This window comes from Durio zibethinus, chromosome 9, assembly GCF_047325235.1.
Source record: "Durio zibethinus cultivar Kanyao isolate XHJ-2024 chromosome 9, ASM4732523v1, whole genome shotgun sequence".
Classification (NCBI taxonomy): Eukaryota; Viridiplantae; Streptophyta; class Magnoliopsida; order Malvales; family Malvaceae; genus Durio; species Durio zibethinus.
Genome location: NC_143170.1, coordinates 24,091,070 through 24,113,870, shown reverse-complemented (window position 1 = coordinate 24,113,870; position 22,801 = coordinate 24,091,070). Strand labels below are relative to the sequence as shown.

The 22,801-nt window shown below is 28.6% G+C and overlaps 1 long non-coding RNA gene across 1 annotated transcript; it reads left to right on the top strand.

Moving 5' to 3' along the window:
• Positions 1-5: 5 nt before the first annotated feature.
• Positions 6-14,589, top strand: LOC149516885 (uncharacterized). Its single transcript, XR_016345196.1, has 2 exons — positions 6-906; positions 14,226-14,589. It is a non-coding gene; the product is annotated as an uncharacterized LOC149516885 (long non-coding RNA).
• The last annotated feature ends 8,212 nt before the right edge of the window (positions 14,590-22,801 follow it).

Here is a 22,801-nt window from a genome sequence, read left to right as displayed (position 1 = left end):
TACCAGAAAAGCCAAAAGTCCAAAAGCAACGCAACTCAGACTGATGTTTATTACTCCAAAATTTCAGAAGATACATCTTCTTCTCATCTCTAAAAAAAAAAAAAAGAAAAAAAGGAAAAGGAAGAATCAATGTAGACCTAACTATATATGATGATAAGGAGATTGTATAAATAGTTGAGTTTTGAGTCAAGTATGAAAATCCCACATTAGCAATTTACGCGGTTAAAAAAAAAGTAAAAAAGTTGACATCTGTAATTTAACAATTGAAAGTTAATTCCGTTAGAATTTGAATTGAACAGAAACTAAATTCTATTTTTGATTAGAGTATATGAACTAATTTCATAATTTAACCGAACTTATAAATTCCTTTTGTTTTCTTTGGGCTTGTTTATTGCCAATTGTAGGCCCAGCTGGAAACCCACCGAAGGAATCTGATTTGGGTTTGGGATTTTATCCTTCAGCCCTTTCTCGTTTCTCTCCTCCATCGTCACTCGTGTTGAGGCTCTAAAACCCTTTAACTCTTTCTCTCCATCGTGACCACCACAAATGGCGACATCTATTGCAGGTAGTATCTCCAGAAAGGCCGCGGCCTCGGTATTCTCCGTTCACCGCGATGTCATCGCCTCCCGTGGTTTCGCTATGGAGGCGGCCAAAACGATCTCGCCGTCGTCGTATGGAGTGAAGTGGAAGTACATGGGCCAAAGAAAGCTAATCCCTCTCGGGCAGTAGGTTCCGAAGGTAGCTGTCGACGCTTACGTGGCGCCAAACGTTGTCTTGGCTGGTCTAGTTACTGTCAACGATAGAGCCTCGGTGTGGAACGGCCGTCTCTCAACGAGATCACCGTTGGATTCTGCTGTAATGTCCAGGAACACTGCATCATTCACGCCGCTTGTTCCTCACCTACCGGTAATCCTTTCATTTCTCTTTTTTCTTTTGGTGCTTTTTATACTTTTTTAAAAGAAGATTTAGGGTTTTGGAGTTTTTTTTGGCTTGTTTATAATCAAAATTTAGCTTGAAATTAATTTTTTTTTGTGTTAATTGACTGTGGAATGAGCTAAATTAGTTATAGTTTTCTCTGATTGACTCTTGTACATTATGTTTTAATATTTTCAATGCAGCTGAAAAATGAGTAAAGAAACAAATTGTTACGCAGAATTCAAATGTTGTAGCTTCTAGAATTTAGAAGCCAGGTTCTTAGCTGGTAGCTCAACTGTATAAAGCAATCTAAGATAAATGTGAATTAAATTATTAAAATTTTAAGTAAATTTAATACTAATGACGATGAAATTGATAAATTAAGTAAACATGGAAGTGAAACAAAAATTTAAAGCAAAATAGTATGAAAGTAAATAGTATAAGGATATAGAAGCAAATTAGACGATGCATAGAGGTTCAGTTCTTTTTCAATAAAGTGCCTACATTCTCTTCTTTAACTATACTAGTCAAGCTCAATTTACTCGTAGAAAATCTTTTTACAAATTACAATTCCTATCTTTTAAAGGTTAATATAGTAGCCTCAATCCTTTTTAGGATTCTATCCAATCTTTGCTACTAGTCCCTTTTGTAAACAAAAAAATTTTGAAAACTAATAAAAACCTCTAATAAGTGAATGATGTACGTAAGGTTTAAGTATAAGAATGAAAAGATAATACAATCAAAATTATTTGTATACAAAAGAATCAAGCTTTAACACTTAGAATGCCCTAGGGAAGAGTATGAATTCTTTAATCTTTGTATCTCTTGCTCTTTAATGTGTTAGAGTCTTACTTTTATGTTAAGAAATCATTTATAGTTGTTGTAGATAATTGGATTTGAAAAATAGCTGTTGAATCATTCAAACTTTGTCGTGATTCAAATTTGTCTATGTGAGGGGATCGATCTTTTGCTTGAGGGGATTTATTTTTTTCTTTCAAAAATTAAAATTTTGACTGTTAATAACTAAGTAATCGATTCTTTTCATGGATTAAAAAAGTTAAATACATCATGTCACACATAATGGAAAGTACTTATTAACGGTCAAATTTTTTAATTTTTAAAGTAAAAGGATCGATCTTTTAAGTAAAAGATCTATCATCTTGTGCAGACAAGTTTGAATGAAGGATTTACCGATTATTTTTCGAATCCAGTCATTCACAAACGACTAGAAACGATATCCTAACATAAAAGGGAGCCTCCAACACATTTAAGAGAAAGAGATTGCACTCCAAAGAATCAGAAGTTCATATTCTTCATTGCTAGAGCATTTTTTATTCAACTTCTTTTTCTTGTATTCATTTAAGATCATTTGATTGTCTTATCTCTTCATTCTTGTAAGTAAACCTTGTAAACACTTACCTTTTAGAGTTTTTCTTTAGTTTTTAAATTCCTTTGTCTTCAAAGGGGATTAGTAAGGAGTGAGGTATCCTTTTGAGAGTTTTGTATGAAGAATTGGGTGGAATCCTAAAAAGGGCAAATGTTGCTATCTTAACCTTCAAAATATAGGTATTGTAATTTGTAAAAGGATATTTTAATAGTGGTTTGGGTTTGGCTAGGAAATTATCGGGAGATAACGTGTTGGAGATGAGCTGAACCTTATGATTGTTTTGTTTGCTTCTCTATCTCTATACTCTTTGCTTCCATATTATTTTGTTTTAAATTGCTTTTTACTTTTATATTTTCTTAGTTTATAAATTTCACCGTACTTGTCTTTGAATTTTCTAAAAATTTTAATAATCTAATTCACCCATTTCGGATTACATTATACATTTTAGTTAACATAAAGTTTTAAGGTTAGGAGGTCATTTTGTAAATTAATTAATTAATTAGATTTATTAATTTGCTAACTTTTTGGAATAATATTCAATGCTACCTTTATAAATATAAAAATATCCAATGTGATTATTATATTAAAAAAATGTTTAATCAAATATCCAAACTTTGAATTTGTCTATCAAGTACCTTTTGCCCTTAACACCATTAATGAAAATGTTGGTGTGCTTGTTAGCTAGTGAAATTTTACATGTGTACAAATATTGCCACAACATCAAGGGAAACAATTCAAATTTATACACATGAAACTTTATATTTTAAATTAAAAGATAAAAATGATTTTTTTTAATTTTTAAATTAAAAAAGAAAAAAAAAGAATCGAAGAGAAAGAAAATAGGGGAAAAAGAGGAAAGTAGGGAGAGAGAAGGAAAAGGAGAGGGTGTGTTGGTATCGATCATCTAGCTTAGGGTAGATTAAGACAAAACTACTTTGAATGAAGCAAATCAACAAATCAATGTTGATCTGACTGGTTAAATTGACATTAATCTGTCGAATCTAAAGGCCATAATCCTCTTTATATTGACTAGTTGACATTGATTAGATGCAGTATAACCATCACCCTTTTAGTGCAATTTAATTAATGTTTTTTCAACACTCAATGAAAATTTCTCAAAAAGGCAAGTCCAATAGTTTGCCGAAATTATCAATTATATGAGTGAATTTCTTACCAATTTAACCTAAATGTCGACATTCAAGCATATGTTAAAGAAAGAACCACTTATGTGGTATTAGAAGCATATACAATCAATAATGATATTTAAAGACAAATGAAAGTCACTCCAAACACTAGATTTCTTTTGATGGCAAAAGAATCTTATAGATTGATGCAAGTGATAAGTTCTTATCAGTAGTACTCCTGGAAGAAAAGATGAAAAACAAAAAATGTGGATACAAAAATGAAAAGTTCAAAGATTCAAAAATCTACTACCATTCCACTTTCAAAAAGATATTGACAATCAAATATGGAATTCAAAAGTTTAAGTTTCATCTCATTGGATATCATTTTCTTGTTAAATTAGATATGTCTGATTTTGAATAGATGCTTAATTTAAAAAAAAAAAAAAGGAAACAATGTTCAATGCACAATTGTTACTATTATCATAGTGGTTTTTAAAGTGCTTCGCACCCAAGCATATAAAAAGGAAGAATAATGTTATACCAGGCATGTTATCTAGATCAAATCCCTTAAAACTTTTGAAAATTCTTCTTATAAGAGCTATGATGAATCTTTCTTCTTCCTCAAGTTTGAAATCATCACCTTTTCTAAACTATCTTCATCCAAAGAACCAATCTCTTTAAATTACTTTACTTCCGTGATGACCTTAATATTTTAGCGGGACAAGTCCCTCATAAATTATAACAATTCATTGTAATAAAAACCCTTAACGCACGAGCCAAATACCTACTTTATAAATATCAATCTCTTCTCATCTAGAGTTATGTTCATCATGAAATTTGACCTATTAGGATCCATCTCAATATCCATTCTTTCATCCATATACCATCTCTCATATGGTGTTACTTCCAAAATAAACCATTTTATTTTTATGGTGTCTTTTTCAGAATCAACCATTGTCATGGAATTTAAAATAATAGATTTTCTCCAAGACTTTACCTATTTTGAAGATAAAGCTCCTCCTTCTTCACCTTTTCAAGAAAAAGAAAAGCCTTTCGAATATAATTTCAAAACAGTTTTTAAGTGCTTTAAACCATTGAACACATGTATTTAGTCCATCAAACGCTTTTCCCAAAGTTTTAATATCATCTTTTTCCATCAACCATCCAGATTTAATAGTGAAATATTGTCACATACCAATCCTTTACAGTTGTCTATGAATGTAATTCTACATCTTGTATAAAAGATTGTCAATTTTGTCAAATATAGATTCCTTTGATGCTTTTGTAAACTCAATAAGTCCCACATTTCTCAGCTCCCTGAATATTTGTCTCGATTTATGATAGAACCTTTGTTGTGGTACCCCTAAGTATATTGAAAGATTTTAAATTATAATCTCAACAGATACACACCCATAAAGTCATGGAATGTTAGTTCAAACGACTAGAGAACATATTTGCCAATTTTTATCTTTTGAACTTTGAGAAAATGTGTCAATTACTGATTAACTCATACTAGCAAAACCTTGATGATATAGATTGGATCTATGATATATTCACCAACCATGATTATCTCAAATGATTGAACTTGATCCCTCCTTTAAAAGATGTTGATGAAGAGGTTGACCACTCAACACTAAATATTAAGCTAGTTTTAAAATGATTTTGAAATTTTCACCTAAACCTTACTCAAAATGGCAGTCCCTGAAGAGTCGTTGTAGTCTAAAAATCTAGCTGTATAATTAAAAATATGTTTAATTATACGTGTCTTGTTAGATGTGTTTATCATCTTGCTGGATTGTCTTTTCAACAAGCATGCAACCTTATTACCTTGACAAATGTGAAAGTTATTTTGTTACATCAACTTTGTTAAAGTTGTTTGTTTGTTGATTTTATTAAAGTTTCTGATTCTTTGCATCAAAAAACTTATGAAATTGATAACTTTAAAAAATTTACTATACCAAGATTATTAAAGAAAAGCTATTATAGTGAAAGACATAGTTTCATAAAAGTTAGATTGCATGCTTGATGTTACCAAAAAGGTGCTTGAGTTTTGAGTACTAGCTATAATATCTTAGTCTTGTGTTTGATTTTTGGACTATTTATGTTTGAAAATCCCTTGTGAAGGCAACCGATCTTTTTATTTATAAAAGGATTTTTTTTTTGGTTTCCTTATGCATCTTTGTCTATGAGGCTTGTGATTTTTGGCATGTCTTTGACTTGGGTTTTTTGGAATTCGTTTAAAGGAGGAAAATCAGTGTCATATAAAGATCCCTGTGAGTGCATCATGCAAATTTGAGAAAGTGGTTGAGGAAAAATATTCTAGGTTTGTTGTTTACAAGACTATTTTAACTTTTCCTTTTCTTCTTTGGCAATGTATGTAAGGTCAATTGCATAAAAAGGCAGAGGTTTTGGGCTCTTAGATTTTGGTTCAGGTTTTGAAGATCTCTAATTTGGTTGAGTTGTTAGAGTTGATTTTGGTTTGTTCTTTTTTGGATATATGATATAGAAGTCAAATTTACTTGATGGTTCTACAAAAAAGCTAAGAAATAAAACTGTGTGAAAAACTAAAAATAAAATTGAATGTATGTTCAAAAAATTCTCTTTAAGAATTATGCAATCACTTTAGGTTTATATACAACTAACTAATGGGTGACCTAGGAAACTAAATCTTTCTAAAACTAATCTTATAATTGAGGGATTGTCTATTCTAATTTTTTGTACTTAATTTTAGGGATACAAATATTTAATTTTAGATATACAAATATAAATATACAGATTATAATATTATAACCAGTTATAAACAAGTGTTTTTTACACACCCCTTCAAGCTGGTGAATAAGTGTTTTTCATCCTTAGCTTGAAAATTATTTTCTAAAATGTTGCATTGCTGAGACCTTTAGTTAACACATTTGCAAGTTGACCTTCGGTTGATACATACGGTGTACAAATCAACCTACTGTCTAATTTCTCTTTTATGAAGTGCCTGCCTATTTCAATGTGTTTTGTTCTGTCATGTTGCATGAGATTGTGTGTAATGCTTATTGCGAACTTGTTATTACAATAGAGTTCCATTGGTCCATCTCACTTGATTTTCTAGTCTTCTAGGATATAGTTAACAAATTCTTTGAGGCATTGCTATGGACTTTACTTCAGCACTTGATCTTGCCACCACATTTTATTTTTTACTTCTTTAAATCATAAGATTACCACTTAGGAAAGTGCGTGAGCCTGAAGCAGATCTTTTATCAATTACTAAACCCGTATAATTCACATCTGTATATGCCTCTAGAACCAACTTCGAATTTCTTTTAAACAAGATACCTCTCCCATGATTGATCTTCAAATAGTGTAATATACGATAGACAGTCTGTAGGTGTACTTCTTTTGGACTATGCATAAATTGGCTTATCACATTTACAGCATATACTATATCAGGTCTAGTATGTGAGAGATAAACGAGTCTTCCAAGTAATCTTTGATATATCTTTCTATCTACAACAACATTTTCATTAGCTTCTCTAAGTTTATGATGATGATCTATAGGGGCATTTATAGGTTTACATGCGAGCTTCCCAATTTTCTTCAAAAGATCCATCACATATTTTTGTTGTGAGATGAAAATATCATGTCGTGAGTCAGCTACTTTAATTTCTAGGAAGCACTTCAATCTCCCTAGCTTTTTTTATCTCAAATTCTCTAGTCAAACAGTGTTTTAGAGATTCTCTCTTTTTCTTCATTTTCAATTACAGTTATATCATTAATGTACACTAATAGAATTATGACTCTCCCTGAATCTAAGTGCTTGATAAACAGTATGTGATCTCTCTAACTTTATATCCCATTGCTAGCATCACTCTGGTAAATGTCTTAAACCAAGTCCTAGAAGACTGTTTAAGGCCATACAAAGCCTTTTTCAACTTGTATACTTTGTTTGCTTCTAGATAACCTCCAAACCCGGTGGAACCTTCATATATTTTTTTTTCCAAATCAACATGATGAAAAGCATTCTTTACATCAAATTATTGAAGCTGCCAATATTAATTTGCAACCAAGGATAACAAAATCCTAACTATATTCATATTGGCAATTGGAGCAAAAGTTTTCTGATAATTCACTCTATAAGATTGAGTGTAGCCTTTAGCCACCAACATAGCCTTATACCTTTCAACAATATCATCTACCTTATATTTTACAGTGAAAACCCATTTACACCCAATTAGATTTTTTTCTTGAGGCAATTCTATCAATTCTCATGTCTTATTTTTCTCTAAGGCCTTCATTTCTATTTTCATGGCTTGCCTCTATTTCTTACTGGATAATACCTCGGATAATGTAGTTAAAATATAAATAGTGTTTAGGCTCACAAGAAAATTTTTGTGAAATGGTGAGAATTTTTCAAATGACACAAAATTAAATATTGCTTATAGCGGATGCTTAGTACACTTTCTGGTTCTTTTTCTAATAGGAATAGGTAGATCATAATCATTAGTTACAGTTTTAGGAGATTCATACTCATTTGGAGAAATAGAGTCAAAGATTGTAGTTAGCTCATTTCCAGAGATACAATCAGGTTCTTGGACTTTCATCGGTTCAAGATCTGAAAATTTTTTTCTTGAGTACACCTGTAATTCCTTCATAGAATCAAAAATAATATTATCCTTTGTTACATCTTTTGTGTTTGGAATGGGTTTAAACTCAAATTCAGTGTTTGACTTAGACTCAAAAGAAACAAGTTTAGACTCAGAAGAATTAATTGGTAAAAATGTTGAAGATGAGGATAAATCAAGCAAAAAGAAATTTTTCCCTGAAGATAAGGTTGAGTAAAAATGGTTTACTTTCTTCAAAAGTGACATTTGCAAACACATAGATTTTTTTGGTATGAGGATGATAGCATTTATACCATTTTTGAGTTGATGAATACCCTACAAAAATGCACTTAATTGCTCTAGGATCCAACTTCCCCGTATTATGACTATGAACATGAACAAATGATGTACAACCAAATATCCTACGTGTGAGGGTACTTGTGGTATTAAAGTTGGGATAAAATTGTGAAAGTAGTTTCATAGGAGTTTTATATTTTAAAACCTTTGAAGGTAACCTATTTATAATGTGTGTGGCAGTGAGAACAGCTTCCCCTAATAAGATTTGGTTACGTTTGCTTGAAAAAGTAAAGCTCGGGTTGTGGCTAGTAAATTGTTGTTTTTTCTCTCTGTCATTCTATTCTGCTATGGAGTATTAACAAAAGATGACTCATGAATAATCCCTTTCTTTTGAAATACGTAGATAGACTATGGTTGAAATAATCTTTTGCATTATCAAACAAATCTTTTGATTTTCACTCCAAATTGATTTTATATCATGTTTTGGAAGCTTAAAAACACATTATTTACATTTGACTTGGATTTAAGTAAAAATAACCAAGAGACCTTGATACAATCATCTATGAAAGAAACAAACCACCTTTCACTAAAAATATTAGGAATTGTAGAGGGATCTCATATGTCACTATAAATCAAGTAAAAAAGAGTAGAACTTATTTTATTGCTAGCTTGAAAAGACATGTTTATACTTTGCAAGTTCGCAAACATTACAATGAAAATTTTTGGTATTTAATCTTTTGAACAAAGAATGAAACATGTTTTTCAAAGTTCTAAAAGAAAGATGTCCAAGATAAAAATGATAAAGCTAAATTTTGTCTTTATTAGGAGATTTTTTTGAAAGAAATGACAAAGGTAGATCATTCTTGATATTATTTGTGTTGTTTGATGTCTCAAAATAGTATAGTCTATCTTTCTCCTTAGCAAGCCAATTCTTTTTCCCTAACTTTGGTTTTGAAATTCGCAATAGGAAGGATAAAAAGTCACTTTGCAATTTATGTCTCTAGTAAGTTTTTATATAGATATCAGATCAGTAGATAATTTAGGAACATGAAGAATGCTTTTACGAACAAATGAGGGATTGATATCCACATCTCTTAATCCTACCACTGTAGTAAGTGAACCATCTACAATAACAACTTTCTTATTATTAGAACATAGGATATATATACTAAACTTTTATGAGAAATGTCTCATATGATCTATGATTCCCAAGTCAATGATCCACGAACTCGTAATAGGTTTAACAGAGATATTTAATACATGAGAACCAGAAGCTGTATCTAAATTAGAAACCTTACCCAAAAAACATACCCTAGTAGACTTTTCAAGGGTTTTCATTAGGCTTCTTAATTTCTCAATCTCTTCTCTGTCCAACTCTCTTTATTCCTAAGACTTATGTAGTACTTCAATGGTTTTACTAGTTGTCACTTCTTCAAATCAGATAGTAATGGCAGATTCTGCTATCACTGGCATGGTTATATTTTTCAAGATTGAAATGAGTCTTGATAGTAAAAGTTTAACCAAAGACAATTCTAAGCAATGAAGGCCAAAGAAAGAAAAAATAAGACTGAAAGATTTAATAAAATTTGACTATGAAGGCCTGAAATAGAATTCAGCAATGAAAGTTGAAAAAATTTTCTTCCCAAAAAGAGCCTAAAACTCTGATATCATATGGAAAAACTAAGAAATAAAATTGTGTGAAAAACTAAGATTAAAACTGAATGCATGTAGAAAAACTTATCATTAAAAATTATACAAGTACCTTAGGTTTATATGCAATTAACTAGTGGGCAAATTAGAAAACTAAATTTTTCTAAAATTGATCTTCTAATTGAGGAATTGTCTGTTCTAGTTTTCAATCATTAATTCTAGGGATACAAATACTTAATTCTAGAGATATAAATATAAATATACAAATTACAAAATTACAACTAACTGTAAATAAATGTTTTTTTACAAGTTCACCAAAGAGATAAGCTTCAAGGTTTTTATTTTTATATCATTGAGTTTTTTATGAAGAGATTTTTTTTTCTTCTTTGCTTGGTCATCATCATTATCAAAGAATTTTATGCAATTGTATTTCAAACATCCTGTGCAAGTACATTTAATATCTAGTAGCAATGTATTTTTGGAGATTTGTACCCATATACAAATTGTCTATTAAGTTTGAAATGCTCAATTGCTACCTTTGATTTAGATTGTTAAGGTTGCATCATGAATTGAATGGGAAAAATAGCAAGTAGTCTTGGTTCTTTATTTTTTTTTGGTTGTCAAATTTGATGGTCAGATTTCCATCTGCATTTGGGGTGTAAGTGGAGACAAAGTTTTGGATGGGTTTATCTTGTTCCTAAAGTATTTCATATTATGTTACCCATGACTTGAGAGTCAGTGCAGTAAGTTTTTTTGCTAGGATCTATTTGGGGATATGGATACATTAATGCATTTTGTTTGTTGCTTCAAGCTTGACAAAAATTGTTTCATTAAAGTTAGGCATTGGTAAGTTTATGATATGGTTTTGGATTTTGTACACCATCTGGCAATAAAGTGTTGCTTTGTATTCTTCTATCTGTGTTTCAATAATTTGAACTTGAACCCTTAGAGCATCAAGGAAAGTAGGCACATGAAGAGAAATGTTGTAATTTGGAAAACCTATGAAGAAAACAATTATTGCATTGAGAGTTGTCTCAACAATTCTAAGAACATGTTTGTATTACTTTAATCTTATGTTTAGTAAGGCCATTTTATTACAAACAAGAATACCATTAGTCCATAGAAGTTTAATGCAATACCAATAGCACGAAAATGAATGAGTGTATCATCATTAAGTTATCCACTATTAAGGAAATTATAATGGAATTTGAAGAGTAACAAAAGTGTTCTCGAGTGCCTGTTGGGTGTATGCACTGGTTAAACTTTGAGGCTTGAAAATTTTCTTTTAGGGCTTGGGGTTTGTGTATAAGAAAAGTTTTTATGGATTCACAAAAGAAGGAAGTTGTTCAAAAAAAGCATTATAAGGGTTCACATAGGGAAGTTTTGTTTCTTAGATTTTATTTTTTTCTACAATATAATTTATTTCATAAAAAAATTTGAAGGATGAAAATTTTCTAAGTACAAGAGAGAATAAAAAATAAAAGCTACAAAAAGAACTAGAAATAGAAAGGTTATCAAAGTTCATGATTGCTAAGGCTTGACTATCTTAATCCACCAATCTAATAGCATTATAATTTTTTCGCTTGTAGTGTAGGCTTTGATATCAAATAAAAGGATCGGTTGCCTTCACAAGATATTATTGAACATAAGTAATTCATAAACTAAGCATAAGATCAAGGTATTCTAGTCGGTGCTCAAGACTCAAGTGCCTTCTTGGCATAAACATGGAGCATGTGGTCTGACTTTTATAGAGTTATGCCTTTCATTCTTATTTCAAGAAGCCTTATTATAGTAACTTTTATTCTATGGATCATTGATAAGTTATCAATTTCATAACTTTTTTTATGTGAAGAATCCACTACTATAACAACTTCAAAGCATAATACTTATGTCACATCTAATCCTTATAGAGTAATACATTGATCAATTGTTAAACTAGGAGGAAAAACTAACTAAAAGAAGAGAAATTTAGAAACTAGTAGCTATATTTAACAAAAAGTTTTACATAGGGAAGTAAAGATAGTAAGTGATTTGAGGTGATGATGTTTTTCTAATGAAAGAGTTTACAACTTTTATGGGCCTAAAAAGTTACTACAATTATTACACAATATTAATATGATAAAAACTAGACAAGATGATAGCGACTCAACAAGTATTATTTGTTACGTGCTTTAACAAAAGAAAGCAAGAAACTTTAATAAAATAGATAAACAAACAAATTTAATAAAGTTGATGTGACAAAACAACTTTCATATTTTTCAAGATGATAAAGTTGCACGTTTGTCGAAAAGACACATTTAACAAGATGATAAATACATCTGATGAAACATGCATATTTTTGGATTGAAAAAGGCTTCATTTATTGATAGGACTATGGTTTAAAGAAATTTTAGGTGGGAATTTCAAAATTATTTTTAATGGACTGATAGGTAGTAGGCAACCCATTCATCAACATCCTCCTAAAGAAGGATAGGATTAAGCCATTTGAGATTGTCATGTATGTTGTATATGTCATAGATCTATCTATATCATCAAGGTGTTGTCAGTATTGATTAACCGTTAATTGGCACATTTCAGAAAGTTCAAAATATCAAAGTTGATAAGTTTATCTTCCAGTCAATTGGACTTGACATGCCATAGATTTGTGGATATGTCTCTGTTCAGATCATAATTTAATCCATCAATATTTTTAGGAGTACCACCACTATGGTTTTTTCATAAATGAAGGTAAAATCTTCGAGTATCTAAGGAATATATAACCTATTAAGTTTGTAGAGTGGTTGAAGGAGTTTATATTCGATAGGAATATAGAACATCTTAATATCTAAGGAATGTGACAATATTTTCACTATTTAATTTGCATGATCAATAAAAAAGATGATGATGTAAAAACTTTGGGGAAGGCGTACTTATATTCATATGGTTTTTCTTTTCTTTAAAAGGCACATGAGGTAGAGTTTATCTTCAAAGTAGGTAAGATCCAGGAGAAGATTTATTAGTTTGAATTCCAGTCAATGGTGTAATTCAGATAAAGATACTACAAAAATAGAATGGTTTGCTTTGAAAGTAACACCAATTGGTCGGACTCTTTGATCAATATAATTTTGGATTAAGAATAGATTGATATCTATAATGTAAGTCTTTGGATCGTACATAAAAAGTCTTTGTTGCAATTAGCTGTTGTAGCTCAAGAAAGAGTTATTCACTAGAATATAAGGGTCATTAGGAAAGTCAAAGAAATTTGAAGAGATTGGTTCTTTGAAGGAAGATGGCTTAGATAATGTGGGTGATTTCAAACTTAAGAAAGAAGTAGCATTTATCATTATTTATTACAGGAATGATTTTCAAAGGCTTTTAAGGGATTTGGTATAGATCACATGTATGAAATGACATTATTATTTCCTTTTAAATGCTTGGCTGTGATAATCATTGTGATAAACATAATAGTTGGGCATTAGGCATGTCTTTTATAAGGGTTAATGTTATGAATGATCCCTGAATTGTTTAATTTGATACTTGAATTTTAAAAATATCTAATGTGGCACATGAACTATAAAATTATTAACAAATGTGATATTTATCCTTAATATGGGTAGCTCCAAATGATGACACATGGCATATAAACAACTTTTAAAGTGTCACATTAATTAATAAATTTATAGTTCAGATACTATATTAAATATTTGTAAAGTTCAGGTACTATATTGAACATTTCATTATAATTCAAGAGTTATTTATAGCATTAACTCTTTTTAACTTAAGCATTTGCTCAAAAGCTAACATATCTAATTCAAAAAAAAAAAAAATATCTAAGTTGAAACTTAAATTTATGGATTTCATAGTTGATTGCCGATATCTCTTTAAGAGTGGAGTGGTAGTAGAATTTTGAATTTTTGAACTTTTTGCTTTTGTATTCATATATTCTGTCATTTTTCATATTTTTCTTCAAAGAGTACTATTAACCAGAATTTATCACTTACATCAATCTATAAGATTCTTTTGTCATAAAAAAGAATCTAGAATATTGAGAGTGACTTTGATTTGTCTTTGAGAATTTTGGCTATCTTTTACTAAGATCACGAGAGTGGTTTTTTCTTTAACATTTGCCAGAGTGGATGTGATAACTAAGCAATATTAAAAAAAATTCATTCATATAATTGACAATTTTGAGAAACTTCTGAACTTGTCTGTTCAAGAGATTTTCATGAAGAAAATATTTAAGGGCTCCAGCAATATATGGTTGAGCAATTTGTTTTCCAACTTTAGGTGCCTTCCAAGAAAATTAATGTGTTTCTTATTATCATCTTCGCCAACAACATATTCCATATTGCTGCACAAGGGAAATTATCAAGTAACCGTGCACGAGTATGCTCATCTAGAGAGTAGAAAAATATTATCAATGTACATCACAGCACTGTCAAGGATGGGAACAAAGATTTTTGTCCTGGCTTTTTGGAATAATGCTGGTGCCACTTTCAATCCAAAAGGCTTAATTGTCCATTAAGAATGATGTTGCGGGATATAAAAGGTTATTTTGTATGTTTCCGAGGGATGAATACCTAAGTGCCAAAATCATGTTTTTAACGTCAAATTTTCGAGAATAATCTTAGCTTTCCACAAGCTTGTTCTAATTTTTGGTTGACATAAATGTTTCACATGCCCAAGGAGAGGAAATGAGTTCAACGAGTCCTTGTGACTAGACCTGAGAACACTCTTCACTGGTTAATTCCAAGTGATTATGGATTCATATCCGAACCATCGTGGGGTTGACATTATCATCTTTCAGGGAAGGTTATGAACAACTCAGGGACAACGTGTGTTTACATTTTTCAAGAATTTTTGAATGAGCGTTTGCGCATGAGGTTAACACAAATTTTTGTTTAATTTCTTAAAAGAGGTGAGGTTGAATGGAAATGGTGAAAAGATTTGGTAACTGTTTTCAATGCTGAAAAATGTGTTAGAGCTTAATTCTTCAACACTAAACTTTAAGACCTAATTTCCTAGTAATAATATTAAAACCAAAATCTGAGTCTTATTGTGGAAGGAAAGATCCTAGTAGTTTTTGGGTCGCTGTAGAGTTTGGAAAAAAATAATGGTGAAGTCTGTAAAAAACATATTTACATCAGCGGTCTTGAAGTAGATTTTTTGCTTTTTTCAAAATGAATGAGGTATGACAAGGGGGCTTGCTATTGTCCTGATCTTGCGTGTAACTTGAATGGGAGTGATCATCAAGAAATATTTGGTTAGGGGCAAATTTTCAAATTGAATTACTTGGATTGTCGTGTAGACGTAGTCACGCATATCCTCATCTGATTTATCGTCTTAGTAATTATCTGAGGAATTTGAGTCATAATCAGTATATTGTTTAACTATGAACAATGAATGTGGGTTTTGTTCATCATCAAGCGGAGATATTAATTCAAAATTATCATATGAAAGACTAATGCTAGAGATATTAATAATATCTTACATCATCTTAACAGATTTTTTTTCTGATTTTGGGTACTGTATGACAAAATGTTTTGGTTGTTCACAAGAAAAGGCAAAATGCTCATTTTGAGATTTAATGTTTGGACTAATAAATTTTGTTCAAATTAAGAATGTTTTTTAATTTACAAGAAAACAAGGAACATGCACCATTAACTTTGTTTATTATAACAGATGTAAAATAATGTAATATTAGTAAAAAAAAAAAAAAGGTTGATTCATAAAAAATTATGAAATGAAATTTTTTATTTTTTATTTGTTACTTTAATTTTCTTCTCACTCTACTCTCTCAAACACTTCACATACTTCCTCTCACCCATTTTCTTCCTAATTCTTCAAATCCCGAGTTTTACCATTAAAAGATAAAATAAAATTTAAGGTCGCTGCTATGCGGTCGTTTCATCCTTCATTGATCTCTCTTACTTCCTCTCTTTTCCTGCTTTACCCACGTGACTAATATAAATTCAGCTTGATCATCCCTTTCATTATCATTTTGGAATGGTGTTGGTGTTCTCGTGGATTGCTGAGGCAAATCGCTCCATCTCTTCATAAGCCTTAGGATTGGTAAAGGACTTACTTGTCTTTTTAACATTATTATGGTGGATGGATCCGGCTTTGGCGGGTGATTCTCACTTTCCTTTAAATTATTTCGGTTTTTTTTTTTTTTTTTTTTTGCACCTTTTTTATTGGATGGGTGGGTTTTTTTTCTGTCTTCTAGGTTTCTAATTCTTGTTAAAATTTGTGATGGTTGCATTAAAAGAAATATAGTTAAATATGTTTCTTTGTTTCAAGTTGAATTGTGTTAGGTCTTATTTGGATTTTTAGTTTCAAGGCCAAGTTTGACATTGTCGTTGAAAGTAGTGTCTGCGTTCAAAGGCTGCTTCTAAGCTCAAATACTAAACAACAACAAATATGAGTTCTCACTTTAAAAATTCAGTTTTGCAACCCAAACAAAAAAACTATTCAAAAAGTGTTTTTCGGTGAAAAATACTTTTGAAATAAAAAATTACTATATTATCCTATATTTATAATATTTTATTATTTCATATATATATTTTTTAAAATTTCAATTACTCATACATTTTTTCATAACAATAATAGACTAACTCAAACTTTTCTTTTCACACCTTTTACGTGCATTTTTTCCGAACCGTAACAATAATAAATTAATCCTAAATACAAGAAATTTCAAATTTGTTTTTCTTTTTAAAAGCTATTTGGTATAATCTGATTAGTTTGTTTTAAGTTCCTTTTAAAAAGGAAATTTTTCAAAATATTAAATTTTCTTTTTAAAAATAAAAATTTTTTTAAAATAATTTATTTTTTTATTTTATGAAAAATAATTTATTTTTTATTTTTAACAAATCTAAATTTCTGTAAAAAAGAAAAAAATTATTTTAAAATTTTTGATAAATTTTATTATATATGGGCATATATTTGTCACATGTTAATTTTTTATTAGAGGATAGTCACGTCAACATTTCCAATAACAATGTTAAGACTTGGGGTTGATTGATACCCGAGTTGCAAGTTTAACTGACTGAACATTTTATAATACAAGTGGCACATTAAAAATTTCCTAAATTACAAGGGCTAGTTGAAACATTATCCCCTTTATTATTAGTTAAAAAATAATAATAATAACAATTGCTAGACCTAGTGAATAGAATAGTAAACCCTTAAAGCCATACTTTAATGAAAGGATGGACTGATAGACACCAAAGAAGCAACTTAGAAATCATCAAGCTCATAATAAAGGTGCATAACAATTAGTTGAGGTAGAGGTAGAGAGATTCTGGGATGGGTCATCTTTGGATTAATATATTGAGTCATTTCAAAATCACATTATTAGCTTTTTAAATCAATTTAAGTTGGGTTTAACTTAGTTTTTATTACTTTTAGTAATAGACAATCAAATATTTAGTTAAGTTGGTTAAAGGTTCCTATTTGACCAAGTGCAAGTTTTATATTGCTTAATCAGATGAGCTTTTGAATCAACTTCAATTGAACTATTGGATGCGTTGTCAGGGTTGTTGAGGTTGGAAGTCTTGTACCACTAAAAACAAAATCTTGAGCTCATATATAAATCTTCACAACTTGCTAAAGGCTGATGTATCTTTTATATTGTTTTTTTTTTTTTAAATTACAATCATAATTAAATATTGGTTATATATAATTAATTGAATAATCAATTATTATATCATAATTAAGTTATAATTATTGAATAATTAACTAACAAAGTGAAATATAATTAAACAATTAAACTCACACATAACAAGATTTGAACTTAAGCTTTTAGGGCTTTTTTCTTACTTTTAAGCTAATGTCTCATTGGCTTATTCTGTATTTTTTGTAAAGATATCAAATGAGTTGGACAGCTCATGACACGACATGATTCGACACGATATGAGTCATGCTTGCCACTGTCTATTATTAAATAATTAGGTTGGGTCAAGCACAATATACATATATATATATATATATATATTATGCTGGACTAGAAGTTTTTAAACCTATGAGTTTGCATAGCATGGCTCGTTAAAGGTTAGCGCCAATATACAAGTAAGTTAGCATAACACGATACACAAGCCCAAATGTATGGTGCCATGTTACCTATAATTGTTATAAATAGGCTCTCAGCCTTTAAATGTATTTATATGATTTTTTATATTCTAATGAAATTATATTTATTTTTCTAGTAATTTATAAAAAATTATAATAAATAAATTTACTTATTAAATATGTAAATTATTGATAGATAAATTATATCTAATAGTTTATGAACTGTTCGATGCATGAATTATTTTTATTTATTTAAATTTGTGTGTATAAAAAAATTAACATTCTTTTCAAAATTATAGGATCAAAATCTTCAAATATATAACATATATATAAAAAAAGATTTTAGTTGTAAGACAAAATGAGGGACTGGTCATTTAAAAAAGTGTAAAAAAAAAAAAGCTCCATCATTGTTTCTAATGATTTCACATAAATTACACTTAATCAGCATCCAAATTGGTCTTTGTGTGTGATTTGAGCAACCATTTGCAAATGATGAACATTTTAATGATTTAATTAGTAATGGTATACTATCCAATTATAAAACAATTTTTAGAAATATCGTTAAATCATATATTTTTAAAATATTTTTTCTCATAAAGAAATTTTAATATCTAATTTATTAAAAGTTTCCTTTTAAAAATTTACTTACTTCTGATATGTAGACCAATAGGTAAAATTTTAGCTATACGTGTATTACTGGACATTGGATAAATGGTGTGTGTATTTTTTTTTAATTAGAATTATAATTTTAGTATTTTTATTTAGTGAATTTTATTATTCATCTATGTGAATGTAGATATTTTGTCAAACCACGTAAATTATGTATCTTTTTTATTTCATTATGTATTTATTTATTTACCACATGTTACTTTTAATAATAATAGAATAATTTTTTTATAATAATTAAAATTTGAAAAAAATATTAATGGGTTGTGCTTGACCCAACTCGACACCAAAAAATGTTGCACTTGACACAACACGACCCAAAAAAATTACAAGTCATGTGTCATGTTAGGTTATACCCTTAACTTTTATAGGTTGTGCCAGCATGACATGTTGAAAAATAGCGTTAGGCCAACACCATTCATTAACATATTTAACATATGGATTAATATTTAAATATTCTATGTCAACCCATCACTGCTCATTTGACACTTCTAGTTTTCTGTTATCATGTAATTTGATACATCCTTTAATGCTTACCTAAAATATTCTTACTTTTGTTTATGATATAGATATTTTCTTTTTTATTTTTCATGATTAAATTTACATAAAATTTTGCATTCAAGAGAGTATTTCCTCTGTAATTTTTTATTACAATATTAAACTGTACAATCACAGTTAGGAATTACGTAGGATCTATCAATTATAAGTGTGGACTTTATATAATATTTTGGTGAATCCTATATAATATTAAAATCTTAATGATTAATTATAATATAATTATTGTAAATGATATACTCTCGCATAATTTAACTCAATGATTAATGCATTGTTTTTATTGTTCAGAAAGTTGAATTCAAATTCTTACGTCATTTATATTAAAATGTTTAGCAAAATTACGAAAATATTTAATGTTATATTAGTGGTGATTGAAGGAAAAAAATTATGATACAATCTTTTTTTAAGATAATATCTAACATCTTTTAGTCATTGATTATTTTCCAAAAAAATGTTTAAAATCTTTATTGACAAATAAAAATTTGAAAATCGATATTTCAATTGAATATTTGATTTGATTTAATAAGAAATGTATATATTTTTTGTACCAAAAATATTGATTGAATCATCTTCTAAGGGTGAGCATTAATTAGTTTTAATCGAATAAATCAACAAAAAATTGAAATTCAATTAAATTGGGGTTTTTTTTTTGTTTGATAATTTTTTTGTTGAATGGTCAATTTAAGCGGTGTAATTGGTTAGTTTGCGATTTTGAAAATCATGAATCGAATTGATCGAAAAAAGCATAAATTATACTACAAAGTAGATTTTTTGCAAATAAATTATTCTTTTTGCAAATGGATTGATCCATTTGCAAAAGTCTAATCATTTTGCAAATAGATCCATTTTAAAAAATGCATCAATTCATTTTGCAAATTACCTCTCTAACTATTCAAAATTAAAAAATTGAAAACTCAAAAAAATCAACTAATTTGTTTCAGTTCAGTTTATTTTGGTTTTCACATTTTTAATCGATTGATTTGGTTTTTTTTTTTCAACTTACAACCAATTTAACCAACCAACTAAAACCAAATTAATTGAAATTGACCAATTACTCACCCTTACTTCCCTCAAATAAAAAAGTTTTAAAAGTTGACTAACATAGTATACTTTGACATATAATTGGACTGTCCTAGTTGATATCATATTAGTCGGAGGCAACAAGTAATATAATTATAGTAATACTTTTGCTATAAAATAAAACAATTAAACAATAAAGTTTCATTATTTATGTTGGTAAAATTAAATTTGATAATTTTATATATAACAAGACGATAAAATGTTATAAAAAAATATAAAAGTGAGATTATTTAAAATTGACAAAAATTGTTTATGAATTTAATAAAATTAAAAAATATATTTTGTATTTGATATATTGATACGAAATTTGATAAATAATTTTTATATTTTTTATATGTTTGATATAAAATAAATACAACACAAATACACAAAATTTCAAATCAAAATAAAAATTATAAACTACGTTATAAAGTTTTTAGAAAATGTTAAAAGGGGGGAAATTCCACACATAGTACTCTTCTTAGCCAAAAATATGTTTGCTAACCTCAACTTGCAATGCAACACTCAGTTTCTAATTACACAGCTCATTAAATCATTATTCAATCATTCAAGTTAGGGTTAAATATTAAAATAATTCTTACACTATACATTTTTAATTAGTTGGTACTTAGAAAAATAAAATTCTCATTTTGGTACCTAAATTTTTATTTCATCAAATATTTTGGCAAACTTAGAATAACATCGTTTATTAAGTTGCTTATGTAACATTAATACACAATAAAATCATGATATGTTGCACAAATATGCAATTATTGTTACATTATCTACTTTTCACATCTTTTTTTTATTAAAAATAATTAGATTTTATTTTTAATTTTTACAAATGCGAAAATACTTAATGTGGTGATAATTGAATATTTATATACGAGGTATGATCTTATTGGGTATTAATGTCACATCAATCACTTAACTGATGATAACAATACAAGGTATCAAAGTGTTTGATGAAATGAAAGTTTAAGTATCAAAGTAAGTTTTATTTCTTAAGGTACCAAATTAATAAAAAATAAATAGTACAAGGGTCATTTTACATATTAACCCTCCAACTTACATGCCAACAATTGCCATATTTGATATTCTCTTTTAAGTTTTTGATAATTTAATGTATGCTTGATGACATAATATGAAAATAATATAAAAACTATAAAAGTGACACATTTAAACTTTTTAAGAAAATATATAGGTTTATCAAAATTAAAAAAATATATTTTGTATTTTCTTATCAACATAAATTATGATACCTAATTTTTGTGTAAAACACAATACAAATATATAAATTATCAATATTTTATATGACATAAATACATGAATTGTAAGATATGCTCCTATACTATCCTTTGGTCAAACAAATGTAATGTAATTTTACCCTATTTGAGGATGTCAATCTTATCTAAACTAATAGGAATGAGAATGGATATTAAATTTTGAAAACAGGGATGGAGATGCATATGATTTTTAATTTTTTTTTATTGGGTACGATATGAGGATGTTAATATAGCACTCGTCTTGTACCAACGCCTTATATATATATAATAAAAATTATATATTTAATTAATTAATCTTTTATTTAACATTATAAATTTTATGTTAAATTTATTAAAACTAATATATTTGTATTTAAAAATACATATTTATAAAAAAATTAATTAAATGTGTAAGACAAAAATAAATAAATAATAATTTTTTTATTTTTTTAAAAATTATGAATTCAAAACTTACTCATACCCATTAAATACTTATGAAAATAAAAATAAAAATAAAAATAAATTTCAAATACTTATTAAATATAAATATAAAAATAAATATAATATGAAACATTGATAATAAAAATAAAAAACATTGATAATAATAAGAAACCATGACCCGTCCCAATCATCTCTAACAACACCTCACGTTATCATTGTCAGGCCATTGGCCCGCACAACCTTATTTCCCCAGTTGCTCGTACCGTACGTAATAAACAGAAATTTAAAGACGTCCAACGTCAGTAAACAAATCGTGTGGTCTGCAGACTCTGTTGGACTTGGCGTTTTGGTTTGATTTTCCCTCCCATAACTCAAAACATGTGCGGAGTCACCATCATTTGTGAATGCTCTCGTGCATTTATTGATTCATTCATTTATTTTGATAATAACTACTGATTTTAAATGTGAAGTCCAAAATCCGTAACTTGTCTCTGACGGGACAACTCTCTTAATTTGCGACAACTCAACGATTGAGTCGTTGATGTCAATCAAATTTTTACCTTTTTTTTTTTAATTAAAGTGTTGTTTGGTATGGAACGGTGGTGTGATGCTGAATTTTTTTAATAGTTTAATTTATTAAAGGTTTAATTTTAATTATAAAAATTAAAATTTTAGCAGCAGTATCTAATTCTTGACCATATCAAAACTTTAGAACTGTATGTACCAAAAAACAAACCTTTAGGACGGTGAGAAATTACGTCTCTCGTTGCGTCACTTTCGTCGCACCACCCATATTCAGGCCAAATA